The sequence below is a fragment of the Oncorhynchus keta genome, chromosome 21 (assembly GCF_023373465.1).
Source record: "Oncorhynchus keta strain PuntledgeMale-10-30-2019 chromosome 21, Oket_V2, whole genome shotgun sequence".
Taxonomy (NCBI): domain Eukaryota; kingdom Metazoa; phylum Chordata; class Actinopteri; order Salmoniformes; family Salmonidae; genus Oncorhynchus; species Oncorhynchus keta.
The window spans coordinates 50956232-50980619 of NC_068441.1; the positions used below are offsets into that span (position 1 = coordinate 50956232).

At 42.4% G+C, this 24388-nt stretch overlaps 1 protein-coding gene across 2 annotated transcripts in view; it reads left to right on the forward strand.

The window, feature by feature from the left end:
* The first annotated feature begins 18128 nt into the window (after window positions 1-18128).
* dag1 (dystroglycan 1) overlaps window positions 18129-24388 on the forward strand; it is a 67707-nt gene continuing 61447 nt past the window's right edge. Inside the window, exon 1 of one of the 2 annotated variants that reach the window (XM_052474147.1) lies at window positions 18129-18668. The gene's annotated coding sequence lies outside the window, so the exon portion shown is untranslated. Of the gene's footprint in view, window positions 18669-18932; window positions 19204-24388 lie in introns of those variants that run through there. The other variant, XM_052474148.1, reaches the window with a different exon arrangement.

The window sequence follows — 24388 nt, forward strand, 5'->3', positions numbered from 1 at the left end:
CGAGGCACAGATCTGGGGAAGTTCATATAAACATTACTGCTGCATTGAAGGTTCCCAAGAAAACAGTGGCCTCCTTCATTCTTAAATGTACGAAGTTTGGAAACACCATGACTCTTCCTAGAGTTGAGAAATCGGGAAGAACAGTGGGTTAACTGCCTTGTTCAGGGGAACAGTGGGTTAACTGCCTTGTTCAGGGGAACAGCGGGTTAACTGCCTTGTTCAGGGGAACAGCAGGTTAACTGCCTTGTTCAGGGGAACAGCGGGTTAACTGCCTTGTTCAGGGGAACAGCGGGTTAACTGCCTTGTTCAGGGGAACAGCGGGTTAACTGCCTTGTTCAGGGGAACAGTGGGTTAACTGCCTTGTTCAGGGGAACAGCGGGTTAACTGCCTTGTTCAGGGGAACAGTGGGTTAACTGCCTTGTTCAGGGGAACAGCGGGTTAACTGCCTTGTTCAGGGGAACAGCGGGTTAACTGCCTTGTTCAGGGGAACAGTGGGTTAACTGCCTTGTTCAGGGGAACAGTGGGTTAACTGCCTTGTTCAGGGGAACAGTGGGTTAACTGCCTTGTTCAGGGGAACAGTGGGTTAACTGCCTTGCTCAGGGGAACAGCGGGTTAACTGCCTTGTTCAGGGGAACAGCGGGTTAACTGCCTTGTTCAGGGGAACAGTGGGTTAACTGCCTTGCTCAGGGGAACAGCGGGTTAACTGCCTTGTTCAGGGGAACAGTGGGTTAACTGCCTTGTTCAGGGGAACAGCGGGTTAACTGCCTTGTTCAGGGGAACAGTGGGTTAACTGCCTTGTTCAGGGGAACAGCGGGTTAACTGCCTTGTTCAGGGGAACAGTGGGTTAACTGCCTTGCTCAGGGGCAGAACGACAGATTTTTACCTTGTCAGCCCGGGACAAGGTAGGCAACCACTAGGCTACCTGCCTTCATGTACATATCATCCTCAAATACATTATTATTATCTATCCTGATCCCAGTCACTTTACCCTGCCTTCATGTATATATGTATATATGTACCTCAAACACCTCACACCCCTGCACATTGATCTGCACATTGATCTGGTACTGGTATTTCCTGTATAAAGCTCAACATTGATTTGGTACTGGTACTGCCTGTATATAGCTCCACATTGATCTGGTACTGGTACTTCCTGTATATAGCTCCACATTGATCTGATACTCCCTGTAAATAGCTCAACATTGATCTGGGACTGGTACTTCCTGTATATAGCTCCACATTGATCTGGTACTGGTACTTCCTGTATATAGCTCCACATTGATCTGGTACTCCCTGTAAATAGCTCAACATTGATCTGGGACTGGTACTCCCTAAATATAGCTCCACATTGATCTGATACTGGTACTTCCTGTATATAGTTCCACATTGATCTGGTACTCCCTGTAAATAGCTCAACATTGATCTGGTACTGGTACTGCCTGTATATAGCTCCACATTGATCTGGTACTGGTACTCCCTGTATATATCTCCACATTGATCTGGTACTGCCTGTCTATAGCTCCACATTGATCTGGTACTGATACTCCTTCTATATAGCTCCACATTAATCTGGTACTTCCTGTATATAGCTCAACATTGATCTGGTACTAGTACTTCCTGTATATAGCTCCACATTGATCTGGTACTCCCTGTATATAGCTCCACATTGATCTGGTACTCCCTGTATATAGCTCCACATTGATCTGGTACTGGTACTCCCTGTATATAGTTCCACATTGATCTGGTACTGGTAATCCCTGTATATAGCTCCACATTGATCTGGTACTGGTAATCCCTGTATATAGCTCCACATTGATCTGGTACTTGTATTCCCTGTATATAGCTCCACATTGATCTGGTACTTCCTGTATATAGCTCCACATTGATCTGGTACTAGTACTTCCTGTATATAGCTCCACATTGATCTGGTACTGGTACTCCCTGTATGTAGGTCCACATTGATCTGGTACTTCCTGTATATAGCTCCACATTGGTCTGGTACTGGTACTCCCTGTATGTAGCTCCATTCTTGTTTATTTTACTTTGTTCCTCGTGTTAGTTGCTATTTTATTTGTCTATATTATTTTTCAAATCTGGATCTTTGGGAAAGGTTGACATAAGCATTTCACTGTAAAGTCTACAACAGTTGTATTCGGCGCATGTGATAAATACCTTTGATTTGACAATTAGACCCAACCAAATCATGAGAAAACAAAAATATAATTACTTGACCCATTGGAAAGAATAAACTATAAAACAAAGCAAACTGGAATGTTATTTGACCCTAAACAGAGAGTTACACAGTAGCAGAATACCTGAACACTGTGACTGGTCCTAAACAGAGAGTACACAGTGGCAGAATACCTGACCACTGTGACTGGCCCTAAACAGAGAGTACACAGTGGCAGAATACCTGACCACTGTGACTGATCCTAAACAGAGAGTACACAGTGGCAGAATACCTGACCACTGTGACTGACCCTAAACAGAGAGTACACAGTGGCAGAATACCTGACCACTGTGACTGACCCTAAACAGAGAGTACACAGTGGCAGAATACCTGACCACTGTAACTGGCCCTAAACAGAGAGTACACAGTGGCAGAATACCTGACCACTGTGACTGACCCTAAACAAAGAGTACACAGTAGCAGAATACCTGACCACTGTGACTGACCCTAAACAGAGAGTACACAGTAGCAGAATACCTGAACACTGTGACTGGTCCTAAACAGAGAGTACACAGTGGCAGAATACCTGAACACTGTGACTGACCCTAAACAGAGAGTACACAGTAGCAGAATACCTGAACACTGTGACTGGTCCTAAACAGAGAGTACACAGTGGCAGAATACCTGACCACTGTAACTGGCCCTAAACAGAGAGTACACAGTGGCAGAATACCTGACCACTGTGACTGACCCTAAACAGAGAGTACACAGTAGCAGAATACCCGAACACTGTGACTGGTCCTAAACAGAGAGTACACAGTGGCAGAATACCTGAACACTGTGACTGGTCCTAAACAGAGAGTACACAGTGGCAGAATACCTGACCACTGTGACTGGCCCTAAACAGAGAGTACACAGTGGCAGAATACCTGACCACTGTGACTGACCCTAAACAGAGAGTACACAGTGGCAGAATACCTGACCACTGTGACTGACCCTAAACAGAGAGTACACAGTGGCAGAATACCTGACCACTGTGACTGGCCCTAAACAGAGAGTACACAGTGGCAGAATACCTGACCACTGTGACTGACCCTAAACAGAGAGTACACAGTGGCAGAATACCTGACCACTGTGACTGACCCTAAACAGAGAGTACACAGTAGCAGAATACCTGAACACTGTGACTGGTCCTAAACAGAGAGTACACAGTGGCAGAATACCTGACCACTGTGACTGGCCCTAAACAGAGAGTACACAGTGGCAGAATACCCGAACACTGTGACTGACCCTAAACAGAGAGTACACAGTGGCAGAATACCTGACCACTGTGACTGACTCTAAACAGAGAGTACACAGTGGCAGAATACCAGACCACTGTGACTGGCCCTAAACAGAGAGTACACAGTGGCAGAATACCTGACCACTGTGACTGGCCCTAAACAGAGAGTACACAGTGGCAGAATACCAGACCACTGTGACTGGCCATAAACAGAGAGTACACAGTGGCAGAATACCCGACCACTGTGACTGGCCCTAAACAGAGAGTACACAGTGGCAGAATACCTGACCACTGTGACTGACCCTAAACAGAGAATACACAGTGGCAGAATACCAGACCACTGTGACTGGCCATAAACAGAGAGTACACAGTGGCAGAATAATAATACCTGACCACTGTGACTGACCCTAAACAGAGAGTACACAGTGGCAGAATACCTGACCACTGTGACTTTTCCATCAGCATTATGATTTTCCAGATCATTTGAGAAATGTATCCAACCTTTTTGCATTGGGTGCCTAACCTGATTAGGGCGTCTACCAACACTGCTCAGAATGACAGAAATCACATTTTGATTTTGGCCATTCATCTTAACAGAATATGGAGGTCGAGAACGCAATTACGTATGTCCTCAATTCTGATGTGCACTTTGAAGATGTTAGAATACCTGTCCACAACTATTTATCCTCAGCCAAAAAGACGAGTAATGAACAGCAACGTCACTAGCCTATGCATATGCGGCCCCGTTAGTTTCAAGTTTGGCGAAGCAAATGTTCACCATAAAATGCACCTTTCAAATAAAGCATTACGTGCATCATCACATTTACAGATGTATGTACGATATCACATTGACAATAGTAGTAGGCTGAGTCGATGGGATAGTCATAATTTCGGATAACAATATAACTAAATCACTGTTGGCAAAAAGAATAGAGTTCAATGCATGGCTGAGCGCGTATAGCGTAGAGGCCTGGGAAATAGGCCAGACATGTTTCTTCTTCTTTGCCCGGGAAAAAACACAATTCATGCAGTTCTTATCCACTTTATATGACTGGAGATATTAGCAAAAGCTTTTTAAATATGACAAATTACAGGGTCGCCTACTCTGCTGACACTGACAAACACTAATTTTGCCAAATTAAATTAAATTAAATTGGCTATCAGACTATGTAAAACCAACAGAATATGAGATGAATATATGTGGTTTCAATGGAAGAATTTATTTTAAAAAAGGAGCCTCATAATATTCAGAAAAACTTCAGGTTTGTAACAATTAAGTAGCTATATGTTTTTGCAAAGTAGTGATGTGACGGACTGATGAAGCCTGCCTTCAGTTGCCTATTCATTTGAATGGCAAATGGGAAGCCCACTTCAGTTACCAGTTGAGTAAAAAAATAGCACTTTTTAATCATGGCAACAAAACACATGATTGCGTTTAGAATTGTTGCTCATTGATTGGGCAATATAAAATCACTGTCTGGCAGATTTTCTGCTCAAAGGCTCTGTATCTGTGTGCTGTGTGCATGTGATAAACAAGATACGTAACGAATATACACACAGCCAATCTAATTCCACTAAATTATGCAAATGAACCCAAAGACCAATATGCATGACCAGTCAAATGTATTTACATCAGCTGGTATTTCCATCATTGAAGAGGCTAAAAATCATTATTTCGCAATGGGATGTTTTTCTTCTTCTCCCAGACAATTTGACGATGCCAATTTAATTTAATGGCTTTGTTTAGTTTTTTTAACAGACAAAAGCCGGCTCACCAGAACCCTGGTATGACCATATTAGAGACATATATTTCCCTCAGATTACATTCACTTCAGGCAAACTACCATATCTATTAGGTGAAGTACCACAGTGTGACATCACAGCAGCAAGATTTGTGACCTGTTGACACAAGAAAAGGGAAACCAGTGAAGAACAAACACCATTGTAAATACAACCCATATTTATGCTGATTTATTTCCCTTTCTGTACTTTAACTATTTCCACACAGCCATCTTAATTGGGTATTTTGTGGGTTATTGTCTATGTCTAGTTGCCTGTGTTGGCACTGTAGATATATAGCGCACGTTGTTTTGTAAATTTGTTTTAGTGTTCTTTCTTCATTAAATATAAAACATGTATCCTTATCACGCTGCGCCTGCGTCTCCTCCATTCGATGAACGTGACACAGTGTGTGTAAAAGTCATGAGGAGGTAGGCAATAAACAGGCCATGGGAGCGAATAATTACAATTGATCAGATTAACACTGGAGTGATAAATGATCAATGAGCAGATGAACATGTGCAGGTAGAGATACTGGTGGGCGAAAGAGCAGAAAAGTAAATAAAATAAAAACAGTATGGGGATGAGGTAGATAGTCTATCTGTAAATAGCCCACCCAATCTATGTACAGCTGCAGCTATACACAGCTGTACATAGAATGCACACCACATCAACAGGATAAGCTGCCTGTGCTTGTGAGATCAAGTTGATATAATATTCCATTTCAACACCATAGCTGTTTTTTTGTGTCTGGATTTATCCTTCTGTGTTACATGTTATTATGTCTACATATTCATAGCTACAATAACATTGTCCACAAGCAAGTTATTGCCCTTAAACCATGGCACAAGTCTTTACTCACCTTTAAGACGACTCGTCGACCTGTTGACCCTGTCGACCTGTTGACCCTGTCGACCTGTTTTGTTAGGGTAAAAGCCGACCACTTAATGCAAGAATGTGAGATCAGTAAGATGAGATATTCCCTGTGTGTGTGTGTGTGTGTGTGTGTGTGTGTGTGTGTGTGTGTGTGTGTGTGTGTGTGTGTGTGTGTGTGTGTGTGTGTGTGTGTGTGTGCCCGCATGTCTTCATCTTCCTTGGCTTTGTAGCTGGCCAACGTCTAAAGATCTGTCTTTACTCTCTCCCTAGTCCTGATCAATAGGCAGTCCCAGGTAGCTGGGCAGATGCCTGTGTTGTGAGATTACAAGCCAATACGGCCTAAAGAGCTGATTCTGGAGACAGATAGGAGTCTTTTTGTAAATTAACAAGACAAAAGGATCAATGACTTTACTTTGCACGTTGGTTCTCCGCGGGGAGACTTTGGTGACCTGTTCTGATGCCCAGGGTCCCAGGGGCCACTAGGAAGACACAGGTGGAGACAAGGAAATAGAGAGGTGGTGGATAATGGGATTGTAACTGGTTTCCCCGTAACTTTCCCAAAGCCCCTCGGTCTAGGGCACTACTATTAAGGGGAGGGTGGGTCTTGCTTGCACCTGGCTACAGATGCCGATGACACCTGGGTTAGTTTCCAATCCAGACCTCAACCAGCAGCCATTCTACATACAGATGTAGGATTTAGGATCTTAATTTATTAACCAGTTTCTCCCAGCAGGCAAATTATCCTGCAGAAACGGGACATGTGAATTATTGTAAGAATTACCATGAATTAATGAAAATGTTTGCATTTTTTGTCAGGTTTAATACATTTTTTGTCAGGTTTAATACATTTTTTGTCAGGGCTAATCTCATCTGACATTTTAAAGTGGAAATTGTTAAACTTTAGAAGCCTTTTTAAACCTTGAATGGAATTTCCTGCAAAAACTGGGTAAACAAATTAAGATCTAACAGCTCCATTTGATAAATATCAGCACAAGCATTCGGCTTTTAATAGTTGAATCGGGAACATTATTGGTGGAGTAGAACAAATTAGGTGGAATGGCTGGCAAACACTAGCCTGGGTACAAGTCTCTTTAGCTAATCCACTCCTTATACTCCATGTCATGTGCCGAAGAGACTGGCCTTTATCTCTCTGGCAGTGGCAAGGAGTGGAATGTTAGCTATGAAGACTGGTAACCAGACTAGGCAAATACTGGACTAGTATAGGTGACTGTTGACAGTAATGTGTTTCCTCTCATTAACTTTCCTACAGACCAAATCAACTGGTGAAACCGCGATGGATTCATTTGGGTTTGCTGCAAAAAAAATAAACATCCTCTCACTGTCAACTGTGTTTATTTTCAGCAAACTTAACATGTGTAAATATTTGTATGAACATAATCTTAATCATAATCTTATCTTTGAAAGACAGGGTCCTGAAAAAGGTCTATTTCTTTTTTTGCTGAGTTTATGTCGAATGGATGGGATGACCCAGCCAGCAACCAGCTTGGGAACCATTGCCCTATAGGGACAGCCAGGTGAATGTTAGGGTGGAACAGTGATATAGGGAAGGACATTTGAAACTTGTAGTGCTTTTGACGTTTAAAAAGACTTCTGAAGTCTGTCAATTTCACCTTAAAATGGCAGACTTGACTTGCCCTAATGAAACATGGATCAACCCCTACAATAAAGTAAATTAATTATAATTCACAGAACAATTCATATTAACTGTTGCTGCAGGATTATTTCCTGCTGTGTGAAACTGGCTCAAATTAAGATCCTACATCTGTAGGTGGCTGTGGTTGGGGAATATTGCCCTAGGGCGTGACAAGTAGCTCCATTGAACCGGTATGTGGAACGGGGCCCGGGGACTGGGTTGGAAAACACTGCCCTAGAGATTGTTAGGGTAGGTCTTGGCTGGTCTTGCAGCAGCATATGTCTGTTCACAGGGCAGCAGGTGCTGTAATGCATCTCTATGGAGTGACAGGACATGACATGGTGTGGGGCCTATCCCCTGCAGACTCAAGCCAAACATTCATTACTTTGTCTCCTTGTACTTCCAACCCTCCTACCCCCGGCACCTTTCATTTGCAAATTAGACCGCACTCGCTTCTCTCTTCTGTCTTCAACCTGTTGAATAGATTTGTTTTAAAAGTGAATTGAATTCTTTGACAGGGAGGAAAACTCCCTATGGACTTCATTGGCTGTGGAATTACATTAAACAAATCTTGGTCTGTATGGTGCCTGGTCCCTACACTAAAAATAATCTCTGGTTTAGTCTCAATTGCCCATTGTAAAACTCTACTGTACTGTTATAATCTCAACCCGGCACAGCCAGAAGAGGACTGGCCACCCCTCGGAGCCTGGTTCCTCTCTAGGTTTCTTCCTACGTTCCAGCCTTTCTAGGGAGTTTTTCCTAGCCACCGTGCTTCTACATCTACATTGCTTGCTGTTTGGGGTTTTAGGCTGGGTTTCTGTACAGCACTTTGTGACATCAGCTGATGTAAAAAGGGCTTTATAAATACATTTCATTGATATATACTCTCCACTGGAGACATAGCCTAAAGAATCATCCTTATTGGATAGTATTGATAGTATATCTGATTACAACCAGAAGGGATAGATACAATATTTCTGGTCTCGCTTGAAAATGTTTTGTCCTCAATGGGACAACCTGTTAAAATGAAAGTTTCAATAAAAAAATACCAAATAGAGCCACATGACTGTGTACTTTCATTTTTTTTAACCTTTATTTTACTAGGCAAGTCAGTTATGAACAAATTCTTATTTTCAATGATGGCCTAGGAACAGTGGGTTAACTGCCTGTTCAGGGGCAGAACAGCAGATTTGTACCTTGTCAGCTCGGGGATTCGAACTTGCAACCTTTCGCTTACTAGTCCAACGCTCTAACCACTAGGCCCTGCCGCCCCACGATGATGCTCTTAACACCGTTCACTGTGACATTAACAATGAACTCTTACTAACTCAATCAATCAAATGTTATTAATCACATGCTTCGTTATTAACAACAGCTGAGGACTAAGAGTGAAAGGTTTTACTTACCTTCCCGGACAATGCAGAGAGAAAGACAACAGATAAAATAATCATAAAGTAAAACATGTAAAAAAAAAAAATAGATACACAATGAATTAATGTTACTCATTGTGTATCTAGTGTACAAAACATTAGGAACACTGACTCTTTCCATGACAATGACTTGGCTATATAGAAGGGGGTACCCGTACCAAGTCGGTGTGCAGGGGTACAAAGTAATTGTGGCAGATACAGTATATACATCTACTGTAACTAGGATTAAAGTGAAGTTAGTGCAAAACAGTTAGTGCAAAAAGGGTCCATACAGGTAGTCAGGGTAGCTATTCAACTAACTATTTAGCAATCTTATGGCTTGGGGGTTGAAGCTGTTCAGGGTCCTGTTGGTTCCCGACTTGGTTCATCAGTACCGCTTGCCGTGTGGCAGCAGAGAGAACAGTCTATGACTTGAGTGGCTGGAGTCTTTTACAATTTGTAGGGCCTTCCTCTGACACCGCCTGGTATAGAGATCCTGGATGGCAGGGAGCTTGCCCCAGTGATGCACTGGGCTGTACACCCTACCCTATGAAACTCCATGCGGGTCGGTGGTCAAGCAGTTGCTATAACAAGCAGTAATGCAGCCAGTCAAGATGCTCTCAATGGTGCAGCTGTATAACTTTTTGAGGATTTGAGGACCCATCCCATATTGTTTCAGCCTCCTGAGAGGGAAGAGGCATTGTCATACCCTCTTCACGACTGTGTTGGTGTGTTTAGACCATGATAGATCCTTAGTGATGTGGACACCGAGGAACTTGAAGCTCTCGACCCGCTGCACTACAGCCCCGTCGATATGAATGGGGGCGTTCTCAGCCCTCTGTTTCCTGTAGTTCACGATTAGCTCCTTTGTCTTGCTGGTTGAGGGAGAGGTTGTTGTCCTGGCACCACACTGCCAGGTCTCTGACCTTCTCCCTATAGGCTGTCTCTTCGTCGCTGATGATCAGGCCTACCACCGTTGTGCCGTCGGCAAACTTAATGATGGTTTTGAAGTCGTGCGCAGCCACACAGTTGTTGGTGAAGAGGGAGTACAGGAGGCGACTAAGCACACCCCTGAGGGGCCCCCGTGTTGAGGGACAGATGTGCTGTTTCCTACCCACGTAGGTGTTCCTTTTGTCCAGGTGGGAAAGGTGAAAGGAAAAGTGTTGAGTGCAATAGAGATTGCATCATCTGTGAATCTGTTGGGGTGGAATGCGAATTGGAGTGGGTCCAGGGTGTCTGGGATGATAGTGTTTATGTGAGCCATGACCAGCCTTGTGAGTGCTACGGGGCGATAGTCATTTAGACAGGCTACCTTAGTGTTCTTGGGCACAGTGGCTATGGTGGTCTGCTTGAAACATGCAGGTACTACAGACTGGGTCAGAGAGAGTTTGAAAATATCAGTGAAGACACTTGCAGGCTGATCAGCGCATGCTCAGAGTACGAGTCCTGGTAGTTCGTCTGGTCCTGTGGCCTTGTGAATGTTAACATGTTTAAAGGTCTTACTCACATCGGCTACGGAAAGCGCGATCACACAGTCGTCCAGAACAGCTGGTGCTCTGATGCATGGTTCAGTGATGCTCAAAGAGCCTGCAGCACTAGACCATATTGCAATTCTAATCTTGGATGAGTTAAATGCTGTGTAATGTCATTTTTCATGATGAGAATCATATTTGGATAGATAGGCAGAATGAGCGCTGAAGGATTTAATTAAGTCTTTATGTAAAGTTGATCTGTGGAGAATGGAAGATTAGGGTGATTATTGAAAGATAATCCTGCCGTTAATACCCGTGGTAATCTAGGAAAGCTCAGCACCTGAAGAGAAGTGTGGATTAAGAATCACGGAAGTGGAAGTAAAACAGAAAGTAAGACAAGGTAAATGTTCATAGTGTTGTCATGACAGACCCTCATATTCCATGTAAAATAGACGTTTAAGGAGAACACATTATCAACAAAGACAGGTGTGACTTGATATAAGAAATGTGGTCTTTGTCTTTACATAACAAAACATTTAAATAAATACAAATACATATAAATAAATAAATATAAATATAAACACAAATATAAATATATATATAAATAATAAATATAAACACATATTAATATTAATAAATACAAATAAATATAACAATCATTATAGTGGTGTTAATAAGAAGAACAAAGGGTTGCCTGATCCAAGACTGAACATTTACTGAGGTTGAATGGCATCTCCCTTCAGGGATCAAATCAATTATTAATATATTTATGAATTCATTATTCATCTTCATTTTACAGTATATATCCTCCATGACCTGCAAGTCTGCACTCTGACAGGAGATTATGAGAAAGACAGCTTCCTAATCACAACAACACAGGACAGCGATCAAATATATTGCGAATATATATATATTTTTAACCTTTATTTAACTAGGCAAGTCAGTTTAAGAAAAAATCTTATTTACAATGACTGCCAAGGAACAGTGAGTTAACTGCCGTGTTCAGGGGCAGAACGACAGATTTTCACCTTGTCAGCTCAGGGATTTGATCTAGCAACCTTTCAGTTATTGGCCCAATGCTCTACCACTTGGCAACCAATATATACAGTGCATTCGGAAAGAATTCAGACCCCTTTACTTTTTTTCTAGATTTTGTTATGTTACAGCATTATTCTAAAATGGATTAAATAGTTTTTCCCCCTGATCAGTCTACACATAATACCTCATAATCACAAAGTAAAAACAGGTTTTTCAACATTTTTGCAAATGTATTAAAAAATAAAAAGCTGAAATATCACATTTCCATAAGTATTCAGACCCTTTACTCAGTACTTTGTTGAAGTACCTTTGGCAGCGATGGCTATGAGGCTACTAGATTGGCACACCTGTATTTGGAGACTCTCACTGGAGATCCTCTCAAGCTCTGTCAAGTTGGATGGGGAGTGTTGCTGCACAGCTATCTTCAGGTCTCTCAATAGATGTTTGAATTGGGTTCAAGTCCTGGCTCTGGTTGAGACACTCAAGGACATCCAGAGACTTGTCTCGAAGCCACTCCTGTGTTGTCTTGGCTGTGTGCTTAGGGTCGTTGTCCTGTTGGAAGGTGAACCATCACCCCATACTGAGGTCCTGAGAGCTCTGGAGCAGGTTTTCATCAAAGATCTCTCTGTAAGTTGCTCTGTTCATCTTTCCCTCGATCCTGACTAGTCTCCTAGTAGCTGCTGCTGAAAAACATCCCCACAGCATGATGCTGCCACTATCATTCTTCACCGTAGGGATGGTGACAGGTCTCCCCAAATGTGATGCTTGGCATTCGATCCAAAGAGTTCAACTTTGGTTTCATCAGACTAGAGAATCTTGTTTCACGTGGTTTGAGAGTCTTTAGGTGCCTTTTGGCAAACTCCAAGCGGGCTGTCATGTATCTTCTACTGTGGAGTGGCTTCTGTTCGGCCACTCTACCATAAAGGCCTGGTTGGTGGAGTGATGCAGAGATGGTTGTCCTTCTGTAAGATTCTCCCATCCCCACAGAGGAACTCTGGAGCTCCTTCAATGTTCAATGTTTTGGTACCCTTCCCCAGATCTGTGACTCAACACAATCCGGTCTCGGAGCTCTATGGACAATTCCTTCAACCTCACGGCTTGGTTTTTGCTCTGACATGCACTGTCTGTTACATCTGCCCCTGCCACACGCCACACCCTCTACTTCTCATCCTGTATCTCCTTAACCTGCTGCCACTCCCCCAGTGCTCTCTCCCTCCCTCTGTGTGTATGTGGTTGTGTGAGCGGAGACAGGTGTGCTGGAGACAGAGCAGATCCCCACCAGCTGCAACCTTTTCCATAATCAAGACCTCTAAAAAAATACTCAGCCCTGCCACTTCCACGCTGCCAGATCGTAATCTCTGCTCAGTCAGTCTACGTTTCAAGCCATTTGTTCATGTATAGAGCTTGCTATCCTGTTGTGCCTGTGTTCCCTAGCCCGACGCTTCTTTTCTCTCCATTACAGTTCCATCCGCTCTGCCTCTGGTCCCTATCAGCAGTCCCTCGTCTCGTCAGTCCTGCTTCTCTGCCCTCGACCCCTGCTCTACGGCTTCCTTGGATTCCGCTCCGGACCTGCTCACGCTGCCCTCACAGGGGAACCTGTTTTCGCTTTGTCATTACGGGTACATTGATAAGAAAAAAATATTTATTTAATACATTTTTTTAATAAGGCTGTAACATAACAAAATGTGGGAAAAGTAAAGGGGTCTGAATTCTTTCATTGTGCACTGTACAGTCTTCTATCCAATAACTTGCCTGCCACTGTAATCTGTCAGCTTTCTATGCATATTGATGAACCATTAGCCACTGTTACCACCAAAGACCATGTGACTTCTGCCTACACATGGAATACTATGTCATGTCATTCTGGGCACAGATTACTTCCCTTATAAGCACCTCCCTCCCTCCCTCGCTCGCTCTCCCTCTTTCTCTCTATCTCTCCCTCTTTCTCTCCCTCTCTCCCTCTTTCTCTCTCTCTCTCCCTCTTTCTCTCTATCTCTCCCTCTCTCCCTCTTTCTCTCTATCTCTCCCTCTCTCCCTCTTTCTCTCTATCTTTATCTCTCTCTCTCCCTCTTTCTCTCCCTCTATCTCTCCCTCTCTCCCTCTTTCTCTCTATCTTTATCTCTCTCTCTCCCTCTTTCTCTCTCTCTCTCTCTACTCCCTGCTCCCTCCATTCCCCCTCTCTCCTTGCTCCCTCCATTCCCCCTCTCTCCTTGCTCCCTCCATTCCCCCTCTCTCCCTGCTCCCTCCATTCCCCCTCTCCCCTGCTCCCTCCATTCCCCCCCCCTCCCTGCTCCCTCCATCCCCCCTCTCTCCCTGCTCCCTCCATTCCCCCTCTCTCCCTGCTCCCTCCATTCCCCCTCTCTCCCTGCTCCCTCCATTCCCCCTCTCTCCCTGCTCCCTCCATTCCCCCTCTCTCCTTGCTCCCTCCATTCCCCCTCTCTCCCTGCTCCCTCCATTCCCCCTCTCTCCCTGCTCCCTCCATTCCCCCTCTCTCCCTGCTCCCTCCATTCCCCCTCTCTCCCTGCTCCCTCCATTCCCCCTCTCTCCCTGCTCCCTCCATTCCCCCTCTCTCCCTGCTCCCTCCATTCCCCCTCTCTCCCTGCTCCCTCCATTCCCCCTCTCTCCCTGCTCCCTCCATTCCCCCTCTCTCCCTGCTCCCTCCATTCCCCCTCTCTCCCTGCTCCTCTCTGTGCTCCCAGTTCCCCACCTCCCTTCAGTGTTTTGTGTTCCATTTTTATGAGGTCATGATGAAATATTAATAAGGGGGACAAGCATCTTAACTGAGATGTCCTGGGGAGGCTATTTAACTACTGATGGGGTTAATAATGTTTTGCGGTGCAAAACACACTGTACATATATTTGGGATACATTATGATTTGTAGCAGAACCCCTCAAACGCAATAAGTTACATCAGGGGCAATGATCAGATATTAAATGTAGCCTTAATGTACACCATGTGGCTATAATCTGCTACACATGAGATTTGGGACAATTAAGACAAATTATCAGATGTCCATGGCCTATTTCTGTCCTAATATACTGAACCTATAGCTTTGTCTGAGTATGTACATGTTATATAGTCATATAGTTAGAATTGATAACTTCACTATATGCTTAGAATAGCTTCCATCCAAGAAGTCCTCATGTTTGTAACATTTCTTCCAATACAGTGTTATAAGCCCCCTTTTCCCTATTGGGAATGACAGAATGGAAGAACTATTCCCTGTTGGGATTGACAGAATGGAAGAACTATTCCCTGTTGGGATTGACAGAATGGAAGAACTATTCCCTATTGGGATTGACAGAATGGAAGAACTTTTCCCTGTTGGGAATGACAGAATGGAAGAACTATTCCCTATTGGGAATGACAGAATGGAAGAACTATTCCCTATTGGGAATGACAGAATGGAAGAACTATTCCCTATTGGGATTGACAGAATGGAAGAACTTTTCCCTGTTGGGAATGACAGAATGGAAGAACTATTCCCTATTGGGAATGACAGAATGGAAGAACTATTCCCTATTGGGAATGACAGAATGGAAGAACTATTCCCTGTTGGGAATGACAGAATGGAAGAACTATTCCCTATTGGGAATGACAGAATGGAAGAACTATTCCCTATTGGGATTGACAGAATGGAAGAACTTTTCCCTGTTGGGAATGACAGAATGGAAGAACTATTCCCTATTGGGAATGACAGAATGGAAGAACTATTCCCTGTTGGGATTGACAGAATGGAAGAACTATTCCCTATTGGGATTGACAGAATGGAAGAACTTTTCCCTGTTGGGATTGACAGAATGGAAGAACTTTTCCCTGTTGGGAATGACAGAATAGTAGACCTTTTCCCTGTTGGGAATGACAGAATGGAAGAACTATTCCCTATTGGGAATGACAGAATGGAAGAACTATTCCCTGTTGGGATTGACAGAATGGAAGAACTTTTCCCTGTTGGGAATGACAGAATGGAAGAACTATTCCCTATTGGGAATGACAGAATGGAAGAACTATTCCCTATTGGGATTGACAGAATGGAAGAACTATTCCCTGTTGGGAATGACAGAATGGAAGAACTATTCCCTATTGGGAATGACAGAATGGAAGAACTATTCCCTATTGGGATTGACAGAATGGAAGAACTTTTCCCTGTTGGGATTGACAGAATGGAAGAACTTTTCCCTGTTGGGAATGACAGAATAGAAGACCTTTTCCCTGTTGGGAATGACAGAATAGAAGACCTTTTCCCTGTTGGGATTGACAGAATGGAAGAACTTTTCCCTGTTGGGAATGACAGAATGGAAGAACTAGAATGACAGAATGGAAGAACTTTTATTGGGATTGACAGAATGGAAGAACTATTCCCTGTTGGGAATGACAGAATGGAAGAACTTTTCCCTGTTGGGATTGACAGAATGGAAGAACTTTTCCCTGTTGGGAATGACAGAATAGTAGACCTTTTCCCTGTTGGGAATGACAGAATAGAATACCTTTTCCCTGTTGGGATTGACAGAATGGAAGAACTTTTCCCTGTTGGGAATGACAGAATAGAAGACCTTTTCCCTATTGGGAATAACAGAATAGTAGACCTTTTCCCTGTTGGGAATGACAGAATAGTAGACCTTTTCCCTGTTGGGAATGACAGAATGGAAGAACTTTTCCCTATTGGGAATGACAGAATATAAGTAATTTTCCAAATAGGGCACTACTTAGGGAATATGGTGCAATTTGGCACACAAACATAGTTTTTTCCCTTAATACCTCCAACTAAAAAAATACCAAAATAAGCAAATAGGATTTGAAGCCTGGCAAACTGGAATACTCTCTGGGAGTCTCCCTGGTCACTTTTCATTAGACACACTCTGATGGATTGCCCCCAACGTTCACAGTGTCATACTGAAAGACCTGCCATTCTTATTATTCTCTTGCTCCAGTTATTATACTATATTCTCTACATATCTCTTTCCCAGTCCCAGATAGTGCCTTTCATGTAAATTAACATTTAGTACAACCTCAGAAAATATCCCTATACCAAGATCACGGATGGGCAACTTCGATGGGGGACGCAAAAAAAAAACGAAACTCATCATGCGCAACCACAGTGGCTCATGGGTATTTAAAATGTTTATTTTTTTATTTTTTTTATGTGTTGGTCTACCGGCCTACAAAAGCAGGCATGCGGCCCGTGAGTTGCCCATCTCTGACCTAGATGATATGAACAAAACGGACCCTGATTATATATGACCGATACTGTAACTAGAATGTTAAAAAATACAGGCTCTATCTTCAATTACATTACATTATAATGTAATCTAGAATAAGAAAATGAATTATCACAGTGTATCACTATGGTATAGCACACCCAGTAGCCTATGTCAAACTACAGGCAGTACCCAGCTGTAGGGTATGCATCACACTATAAAAAAAGAGTTCAGAGAACATACCAAATTATTGCAGATTGCATTGCATTACTTTGAACCACATACGGAGTTCTTGACACTCCCATCAGAATTCCCATCAGACACCAGAAAATATTCATTTTTACTGTATAGTCCTCACATGTGCTAATCAATGTCCACTGGCTACACGTTAATAACACAGCCTAGCTAGCAAGAAACACATCACAGCACCAAAACAAATAGACACCAGATCAAATCTAAGTTTATTTTTCTCGTGTATACAGATTTTCAGATGCTATGCCTGATCTATTCAATCAAATTCTATTCTACTCTATTTTGTGTTAGGCTATTCTAGGCTAATCATGTTCGTGTGTGGGTCACTGAGGTAGCTTTCTGGAATTATACGCATATTTCTCAATCCACTACCTGTATGTGGACAATTTAACGCAATATGTATTGAATTCAAAACAATATACATTTAGTTGAGAATGTAAACATTATATTTTAGAGCGGGTGAAGTAATGGATGTTGATATCAAAAACCAAACAATTGAAAGCAAAATGTATAGAATTGTTTAAAAAAATCATTTTAAAGCGAGAGCAAAACTCTATGAAAATCTATTCAATAGGATTGGTTGCTGGGAAAGTTTAACCGAAAACGATTTTTGCATTCGTTTTCAAATATTTTTTTTGTAACATTTGTCATAGAGTTTTGCTTTCGCTTTAAAATGATTTGCTTACAAGTTATTGGGTTTTGCTTTTGATGTCTTATTTTTGTTTACAATTCTATACATTTAGTTTTCAATTGTTTGGTTTTTGATTTCAACATCCATTACTTCACCTGCTCGAAAATACAATGTTTACATTCTCAACTTTATTTTTCATGTTCACGATTTATTTTATTTCGACTTGAATCCATACGGCGTGATATTGACCCCATACACAGTGAATTTGAGAAGGTTGTAAATAAATGAAGAGAGAATGTGGAGGCGGAGTAATTCGAGGCGCTGCCCACCATCCGTCCCTCCCTCTTCAGACCGGGGGACGGGAATTCATTCCTACAGGCTCTCTTCTCAGACAGAGCTCAAAGACCTCGCTAGCAGACACTTAGTGTGCGCATCGGGGAGAGAGAGCGGGATAAATGGCTGTAATTATACCTCTCTAGTTGATCCGGAAGGTTGTTTTTGCCACCTAGCTCGTCATGTGATTGCCCCTGGCTTCATATGCTTCGGTTTTTTTGTTGTAAACTTGATTTCCAGCCCAGCAGTAGCCTACATACCATCGCAGAGAAGCCAAGTAGGACTTGTAATCTAATACCAGTGGCGCGTTTTTTAGTAGGTTGGGGCTGTTGCTTTCCAAAAAGGTGGTGGACCCGACACAAGCCTCGTGTGGAGACTGTCACTTTAACTCAAGGTCCAAGGAAAAAGGCAACAGCCGAACGCAAGTAGACCTGACACCTTTGTTTTTTTTAGTCGGAGACGTCCCGAGAAGGAGTGTCTCACTCCCAAACCAGTCTGTTCCCGTAGTGATCTTTTCAATCCCGCTACAAAGAAGAGGATTTCAAGGAATATAATATATGCGCAGATTAAAAGGTCAGTTTCCGATATAAGGGCTTTATATTTTTAAAATATCTTATCTTGTCTTCTATGTGACATTTGATTCTTGGATCCACTGATCGAGTCTGCCTGCTCCGTCAGTGAAAGTGTTCCATTTCAGGATAAAAATACTTTCAAGGAGATGGAGAGAGTGATAATTATTCCCCTCCCCTCTATGGATACAAATATGAGGGTACGGGCAACACACGACTGCGTTTGATATATATATATATACACACACGCCATTTAGCTTGCCAAACGAGCATGGATCGGGCAAGTGTCTCAGTGTAGCGACCTACTTCGTGCCATTAGCTACAGAATGGCAAACTTGCCAAAGTCATGAGCAGAGATCTGGCTAGCGATCCAGCGTTGTCCGAGCTGGGTCCTCCTCGGCAGTGACCTAATCATTCCGAGCCTTCTGCCTGCTGTTAGCTCGCTTCTATTTCAGACTTGTTTTGCCCCTTTGCAGCTGCTGGTGTCAGTCAAGTCGCTGCTGGTCGTTTCCTGGCTTTCAAAACGGGACTAAAAACAGGTGCATTGCAAGTAGATATGTGGTGACTGTTCGATATGGTGTTCGCTAGCTAATAACATGAATTGACTTTCTTTATTTCACCTAATATCATGGGTTTCGGGCAGTGCTTGACTTGGACAGGAGCTCACAGGAGCTTGAGTACTGGCACCTAAAATGTTCTACTGCTTGAGCTCCTGTTCCTCGAATAGAATATTAGCTCAAATGTATCGTGGAGCTCCGGAATACCGGAACCTATTTTAGTCCAAATCAGGCACTGGTTTCGTGGGTGAATTGGCTAGTTAATGTTTTTTAAAGCTATTGACATCACTTGCAAGGAATGTACAGAGAGATCTGCAAGGGCTATAGCGAGAACTGTGTTGTGTCAACATTATTACAATGGTTTGCTACTTTTCAGGGCCTACCTTGCAAATGGTCTGAGGTGTTGTTGTTGTTGAATAGTTTATTAGATCACATTACAGTCACCAGAACTTATCTAATGTTGGATAGGCTGGGTCTCTAGACTTATTGCTTATTTTCTCTTATAGGTAGAACATATAGATGGGTTTTGTTGAATAAAGCCTACTGGTTGATGTTACCCAATGTTGTTACACGGTTGCCTCTGACATGCTGAAAACATGATTTATCTAGCTCGATCCAATTCCACATTATGACAGGCTAGTGGGAGGCAGTAGCTATTTCTTTCATGTAGGTTTACAGCTGTTACATTGCCTTGCGTTACGCGAGAGCGAGCCCCTTTTGAAACCACCCAATTTAGTAACATTGTATCAAAAAATGACAATACATCTTATTACGTTCATCACCGCTCTGTAAAGTCATACCGCAATGTTACAATGTAGCGCAATTATCTCGCTACAGCTTGGCTATACTGTTTGATTTACAGGGAAAATAACACTGGTGTACGATTGTTTCAATGGTAAGAGTGTGTTGTAATGTTACCGTGGGATGTGTTTTAATATTTTACTCACGTACCAGTTCTCCATGGAGACGTTTGAAACCTTCCAGTTGGGGGATATCTATATTATTTCTATTGACCTAACGCAAAATGCTTTCTCTCAGTCTGAGGCTGAACGTACAGCAGGGAAACATTTATGGAGGATATCAAATACACGTTCATTCTGTTTTTTTTATTTTTTTTACTATTTTTAAATATTGTCTTGATAACCTCACACTGTTGTAAGTGGATAAACTATAATTTGTTTGCTTTTCAAGGCATTGGTGTGGGAGCGTAGGCTGCTATTTTTAGGTTCCTTCTCAGAAGTGTCCCCCCCCCAAGGTGCACTTAAACACTTAGGAAGAGCAATTGATTTGTGTTTTCACTGAACCCAATAGACACCCAATAGATCAGTGTGTGTGTTTGTTTAGTGTTCTGATTCATGAGGGAATCATTCACATTTTATCATAGCTATTTAGATACTGTTTAAGTCCATCAACCTTGGCTACTGGCCTGCTAGGAGTGGCATTGCATTCTGAAGCCTAAACTGTTTCTAATAATGAACAACAATGGCCCATATCGAGAGACAAGAGCTTTATACAATTATGTCTCAGCGTGTCCTATTTTCAAAAGTGTTGTTTAAAAAAAATTGGTTTGTGGCTCTCTACTTTCGGTGGTTTCACTATTGGAGCCTATATATATATATATATATATAAATAAATAAAATGATTTGGCTTGGCCAATCATTTCTATGCCTTCACTATTTCATGAAGCAACAGTGCTGTAGTTTTGTTCTGTAATTATACAATCCTTAAGTGCTTATAGTATAAACATGGAATTCCTTCTGGAAACTGAAAACAATATATGCGTCCCGAATGAAGCCTTATTACCTATGTAGTGCATTACACCCTTAGAAAAAAAATGTGCAATCTAGAACCTAAAAGGGTTCTTTCGGCTGTCCCCATAGGAGAACCCTTTGAAGATCCCTTTTTGGTTCCCAGGAGAACTCTTTTGGGTTCCATGTAAAACCCCTTTCACAGAGGGTTCTACATGGAACCCAAAGGGATTGTACCTGGAACCAAAAAGGGTTATCCTATGGGGATAGTCGAAGAACCCCTTTTGAATATGTTTTTTTTTCTAGGAGTGTACTTTTGACCAGGGCCCATAGAGGGCCCATAGAGGGCCCATAGAGGGCCCATAGAGGGCTCTGGTCAAAAGTAGCGCACGATGTATGAGCGCATAGGTTGCCGTTTGGGTTGCAGAAATGTCATGTTTGCACACAGCATAGACTAGTAATATAGTAGTAATATATGCCATTTAGCAGACGCTTTTATCCAAAGCGACTTACAGTCATGTGTGCATACATTCTACGTATGGGTGGTCCCGGGAATCGAACCCACTACCCTGGCGTTACAAGCGCCATGCTCTACCAACTGAGCTACAGTAGGACCAGTAGTACCACCTCTCCATGACCTAATACATCATGGAGTACCACCTCTCCATGACCCTAATACATCATGTAGTAATATAGTAGTACCACTTCTCCCTTACCCTAATACATCATGTAGTAATATAGTAGTACCACCTCTACATTACCCTAATACATCATATAGTACCACCTCTCCATGACCCTAAGACATCATGTAGTAATATAGTAGTACCACTTCTCCCTTACCCTAATACATCATGTAGTAATATAGTAGTACCACCTCTCCATGACCCTAAAACATCATGTAATAATATAGTAGTACCACCTCTCCATGACCCTAAAACATCATCCACCTCTCCATGACCCTAATACATCATGTAGTAATATAGTACCACCTCTCCATGACCCTAAGACATCATGTAGTAATATAGTAGTACCACTTCTCCCTACATTACATCATGTAGTAATATAGTAGTACCACCTCTCCATACCCTAATACATCATGTAGTAATATAGTAGTACCACCTCATTACCAATACCATAAGACATCATGACCCTAAGACATCATGTAGTAATATAGTAGTACCACTTCTCCCTTACCCTAATACATCATGTAGTAATATAGTAGTACCACCTCTACATTACCCTAATACATCATATAGTACCACCTCTCCATGACCCTAAGACATCATGTAGTAATATAGTAGTACCACTTCTCCCTTACCCTAATACATCATGTAATAATATAGTAGTACCACCTCTCCATGACCCTAAAACATCATGTAATAATATAGTAGTACCACCTCTCCATGACCCTAATACATCATGTAGTAATATAGTAGTACCACCTCTACATTACCCTAATACATCATATAGTACCACCTCTCCATGACCCTAAGACATCATGTAGTAATATAGTAGTACCACTTCTCCCTTACCCTAATACATCATGTAGTAATATAGTAGTACCACCTCTCCATGACCCTAATACATCATGTAGTAATATAGTAGTACCACCTCTCCATGACCCTAAGACATCATGTAGTAATATAGTAGTACCACTTCTCCCTTACCCTAATACATCATGTAGTAATATAGTAGTACCACCTCTACATTACCCTAATACATCATATAGTACCACCTCTCCATGACCCTAAGACATCATGTAGTAATATAGTAGTACCACTTCTCCCTTACCCTAATACATCATGTAGTAATATAGTAGTACCACCTCTCCATGACCCTAATACATCATGTAGTAATATAGTAGTACCACCTCTCCATGACCCTAATACATCATGTAGTAATATAGTAGTACCACCTCTCCATGACCCTAATACATCATGTAGTAATATAGTAGTACCACCTCTCCATTAGCCTAATACATCATGAAGGTGTTTATCATTATAATCGTGTGAACATGACAGAGTACTTCCATGGACTCTTCGGTTCAGTGTTGATTCATAATTGTAGTGCTCTCAGGTGAACCTTGTCACAGGGGTTTGAACTCTCTCTGTTTGTGTACAAGTGTGTGTACGTCTTTGTGTCTGTGTGTTTGTGTGTCTCATGGGGTAACGATGAATACCCATACTCACACTACAGACACTCAGGACCCTGGTCTAAAGTAGTGCACTATAAAGGGAATAGGGTGCCATAGTCCTACTGACCCTGGTCTAAAGTAGTGCACTATAAAGGGAATAGGGTGCCAGAGTCCTATTGACCCTGGTCTAAAGTAGTGCACTATAAAGGGAATAGGGTGCCAGAGTCCTACTGACCCTGGTCTAAAGTAGTGCACTATAAAGGGAATAGGGTGCCAGAGTCCTACTGACCCTGGTCTAAAGTAGTGCACTATAAAGGGAATAGGGTGCCAGAGTCCTACTGACCCTGGTCTAAAGTAGTGCACTATAAAGGGAATAGGGTGCCAGAGTCCTACTGACCCTGGTCTAAAGTAGTGCACTATAAAGGGAATAGGGTGCCAGAGTCCTACTGACCCTGGTCTAAAGTAGTGCACTATAAAGGGAATAGGGTGCCAGAGTCCTACTGACCCTGGTCTAAAGTAGTGCACTATAAAGGGAATAGGGTGCCAGAGTCCTACTGACCCTGGTCTAAAGTAGTGCACTATAAAGGGAATAGGGTGCCATTTGAATGCAGGCCTTTGTCTGCATCAGCACACAGGACGGTATAGTAGTTCCCACTTCAGCTGGAGCGTTGGAGCCTAACCTACATACTCTGATGGTTGTAAATAACCTGCGGTGGGGTTGTCTTAAAGGCTATGGGCAAGGTTTGGGAGGGAGCCGTGATGATCAGTCAGGGGTGCTGCACTGAAGCACTAGAAAGCAACAAAGGTATACACGTTACACACTTTTTAAAAAAAATAATTAAAATGGTTAAAGTCTGTATTGTAAAATATATGTTCTCGTTGACTTAGGCTTCCTGCTTAGGCCTAAATAAAGGCAAAATAAAAAGGTTATTTGGGGGTTATTTTGTTTGCTGTTCCTCCTAGAACTACAAAGTGTTTTGTTTTTTTACCTACAAGGACAAGCTGATTATGGTTCTTGGTAGGCATAACTTTGGTATTGGGTCCAAAAGGAATATCTAAAGTTCTATGCTGGAATTGTATAGAATGTTAGAATGTCTCTTTAGAAGAAAACGACATTCTGATTCATCTGCCTTCGAGGTCTCTCCTGAGATGAGACTCCCTGTTGAAACTTAGCTGGTTCTCAAATGGTGCACAGATAGACTTGTTTTACAAGGCCTGATGGAAGCATTGTGTGGTTTACTTTGTTTCTACTGTAGGCTAAAACGTTGATGTTTTTTCTGTCGCT